The sequence below is a fragment of the Sorex fumeus genome, unplaced genomic scaffold (assembly GCF_029834395.1).
Source record: "Sorex fumeus unplaced genomic scaffold, SorFum_2.1 ptg000073l, whole genome shotgun sequence".
NCBI classification, from domain to species: domain Eukaryota; kingdom Metazoa; phylum Chordata; class Mammalia; order Eulipotyphla; family Soricidae; genus Sorex; species Sorex fumeus.
In genome coordinates this window covers 822,450-826,863 of record NW_026606130.1, presented here as the reverse complement: position 1 = coordinate 826,863, position 4,414 = coordinate 822,450, and the positions used below count along the sequence as shown (strand labels likewise).

General features: G+C 39.2%; 1 pseudogene; it reads left to right on the top strand.

The window, feature by feature from the left end:
• The first annotated feature begins 862 nt into the window (after positions 1-862).
• LOC130038093 (transmembrane protein 230-like) lies at positions 863-1,245 on the top strand (annotated as a pseudogene).
• Positions 1,246-4,414: the final 3,169 nt, after the last annotated feature.

Genomic DNA, 4,414 nt, shown 5'->3' with positions numbered 1-4,414 from the left:
GCCCACCTATAAGATGATCAGACTTCTTTGTCAAGACCCTGAACGAATGGTATGAGGCTCTTCATATTCCTGGAGCGAGCAGACGCCATTGGGCTACACTAGCATGTGACAGGGACAAATGGAGAACTTACTGGTGCCCACTCGAGCAAATCGATGAGCAATGGGATGTCAAGTGATCAAGTGATTGGTTTGTAGCATAATACATTTCAAGAGTACAGCTTTACACCTCTTCAAATATTACACCACACCTACCACCAAATTTCCAGGTAGCATCTACTACTATTCAATATCCCCTCTTTTTCTCCCAACCTTCCTTCCCCTCTGGTAACAACAACAAAAAAGATAAATAATTATGTACCAAGCGAATTGTAAATGTTTTATATTCTCCTAAGGAGCACAATACTAAAATTTCCTGCAAAAGCCCCCATCTTACAGCCTTATGCGATAGTATGGAAAGAAGGGTGTTTGCCTTGTTCACTGCTGATCCGGGTTCAATCTCCAGCATTCCATATGGTCCACTGTGCCTGCCAGAAGTAACTCCTGAGCACAGAGCCAGGAATAACCCGTAGCATACCAGTTGTGGCCCTAAAACAAACAAAAAGAAAATGCAATGGCAGTATTGTTAGAATAGAATGTTAAAGTGATGAAGCAATATATCATTGTATAGCCAATAATATAACAAAATTTTTAAAGTTCTAGCTAGCAGTACATAAAATAAAAGCTAAGTTAGGTACAAATTACCTAATTAAGTTAGGTACAGGGTGCATAGGTGCCATGAGGTCCCTGGTAACTTTGTTGCCAACTGTCATCATGTGGGTGGGAAGTTAGACATGGCACTGCCACTGTAGCTGAGTGGCATATTATGCTATCATCTTATACCAACCTGGCTTCTGGAATCCCCAGTAGTAAAGTGAAAAACTAAAGACTCTTCAGCACAAGATATGATTACATTGACCTTCCATTTAAGAAAGCCCTCCTAAGATCCCATGTAAGGCCACTGGGCTTGCTACAGAGCTGTTTTTGATTGATGCCTTTCTTGTTATATACTTCTCCCTACTGGTGAGGATGGGGACAGGGGTCATTCTGTTACCAAGGGGTTAAGGTTAGAGGGGAGATGCAGACCAACTAGTTCCAGTCCTAATCATTTGTATCCTGGAATTCCTGCCGCGATTTTGCCACCTGCACATTGATAATTACCCATCCAAATGTTTCTAGGGTTATTCTTATAATAGCATTCTACTATGATGATTAGCAAGCACTTCAAGTCTAAGAAGCGTAAGGGACTGAGCCCAGCTTCATGATTTGAGCAAAATAAATGGTTAAGGGCTACGGACTTATGCAATTTACAGGTATTTAATGTAACAATGGCCATATTTTATGGGTGTAAACTAAAAATAGTATTTGAACTTACAATTAGCTAATTAGGACATATTCTTCTTTCCATTTCCAGCTCCTAAGGGAAAAAGTCCGAGAAGTGTTTCCACATGAATATGTATTTGAAGAGTAGCAATATTAATTGTATGGGAAATAAGGGGGATGTTCTAAAATAAAAAACAAAACTGTTGCTGCCTCCACCTTTTTTAGAATTGATCGATTCTTTTATTTTATTTTATTTTAATTTTTGTGAAGGGAGCACATCCAGCAGGCATTTTTTTGTCTTTTTCTTTCTCTTTCTCTTTCACCTTCTCTTCTCTCTCTCTCTCCTCTCGCTCTGTCTCGCTCCATATCTATCTGTCTGTCTGTCTGTCTCTCCTCTCTCTTTGTCTCTGTCTCTGTCTCTCCTCTCTGCTTCTGTCTCTGTCTCTATCTCTCTCCATCTCTGTCTGTCTCTCTCTCTTTCTCTCTCTCTGCCTCTCTCTTTCTCTCTCTCTCCTCCCTTTTGGACACTGCAGTTATCAGTACAAATCCAGGAATTTTTAAACTTCAGAGAACGTTTTCAAAATATAAACACTTTCTCTTATCTTCGATCATTAGTAAATGTGCATATGTTTCACCAATACAGTGGCCAGCATATAATTTGTGTTGTTCTGTTCTTTGTAGATAAAAATGTTCCATATATAATGCATTTAAGGACTAGACTTTCAGTTGATTCCCAAGAAAAGCTGTAGGTAAGTGACTGAAATTTAGAATTTATACCGTTATTACTAGCATTTTGTATTATAATGCCATTTTGATGATTTTAAGACTTGCCCGGGACTTTTAGAAGGTTATGCTTTCTTGTTTGATTCTGCTTCCAAGAATGCAAAAAGTGATATTTTTAAGAGAACTTGAAGTCTCAAATTCTTTAAATATGTATGTAATGAAATAACACTTGGGTGGCACACCTAGCAGTGCTCAGGGACCACTCCTGCCTCTGTGCTCAGGGATCACTCCTGGTGGTTCTCAGAGGACCATACGTGGTGCCAAGGATTGAATCCTACTTGACTGTATTCAAAGCACGTCCCCTACCTACTGTATTATCTCTCTGACCCATGAATCACACCTTTATAAAGCTACATTTTATTGGGAGACAGCTTGAGAGGGTGAGAATATACTTTGTATGTAAGAGGCCCGTGTTCAATCTCTGACAATTCATGGTTCCCAAGAATTTCCAGGAATGATTCTTGAGCACAGGTAAACAATAAATAAGTTAAAGTGTACATTATCTATGTGATCTCAGTGAAATGAAGATGCTTCATAGTAAAAAAGTTGGAAAATACTCCAACAGTTTGATAATAATTATTACTGAATTGGATGTATTTTATATAATTTGTCTTACTACATTTTATTATATTTACCATCACGATCACGATCACAATCACGATCATCCTGTTGTTCGTCGATTGCCTTGAGCAGGCCCCAGTAACGTCTCCTTCATCCTAGCCCTGAGAATTTAAAAAGTGCCATATTCAAGGCTCTTTCAGGGTTAGGAGAATGAGACCCATCATTGTTACTGGTATTTGGCATATTGGGTATGCTACGGGGAGTTTGCCAGACTCTGCCGTGTGGGCAGGTTACATTTGGTAGCCTGTCAGGTTGTCCAAAGTAAGAATGAAATAATAAGATGTCGCACGGCCACAAATGCAGCCACGCTTCTGGGAGCTGGGTTTTATAGTCTCTGGGTCTTGGCCGTTGATGGGATTACACGGCACTGGGGGCCAGTTGGTAGGTGTGACCCCTGCCTACTGGAAGATGGAGGATCTGGGTGGAGGATGCTCAGCGCCAAGCAGAGCTCCAGCAGCCGAAGACCTCCAGAACCAGCCACAACCATATTTTCAATATGGTAAATATTTACCATATTTTTAATAATTCTCAAAATTGTTTTTAAGGGACTGGAGCAATAGCACAGCGGGTAGGGCATTTGCCTTGCACACAGCCAACATGGCCGACCTGGGTTCGATTCTCAGCATCCCATATGGTCCCCCGAGCACCGCCAAGAGTAATTCCTGAGTGCATGAGCCAGGAGTAACCCCTGAGCATTGTCGGGTGTGACCCAAAAAGAAAGAAAAAAAGAATTGTTTTTAAGTCATAGACAAAGTTTTCTGGGTAAATGATCTTATATATTTTCAGTAATGAAATAATGTCTCATTTCTATTGATTGTTTTATGTTTGATCAGTGTTTTACATTCATAAAGATATTTATTGTAATATTTTACATATGAATGCAAATACTACAGCAGTGTCTATGATATATTTTCCTTTTTGTTGTTCTTGTTTTGTTTTGGTTTGGGGGGAGCACACCTAGCAATGTTCAGGTTTTACTCTTGGCTCTGCACTCAGGAATTACTCCTGGTAGTGCTCAGGGTTGCTGGGATGGGATGCTGGGGCTTAAACCTAGGTCAACTATATGCAGGGCAAGCACCCTATCTATTCATCTCTTCTGATATGAACCAATATTCTCTTTTTTAGGATAAAATACTTTGTAGTTTTATAGGCCCTTTCTTATTTTCTCATTTACATTTTTAATCTTTCATTTTTACTAAATTTTATATATGTGTTTACCTATTTTATGTAAACTCTAAAATACATTGGCAGAATTTTTTTTAATTTTATTTATGAAAGTGAAGACATGATAATTGCCAGAATGAAATCTGAGTAAAAAATAAAATTTGATACAATATTTTTAGATGCCAAAGTTGAAATCTTTTTTTGTAAATAAGAATAGGCATTATGCAGCTCTAAAGAGTACAAAATCATGCAATTCGCAGCAACATAGATAGAACTTGAGGGTATCATGCCGAGTAAAGTCTGTCAGGAAGAAAGGGACAGATGCAGACTGATCTCTTTAATATCTGAGACTTAAAGATACACCGCCTTTGAAGCAACAAAGATCCAAAAGCAACATAATAGGGGAGCTGACACATACAATTGAGTTGGGGGGGTGGGTGAATGGAAGGTTGGGTGGGGTCTTGGATCATGGAGGCAAGTACACTGG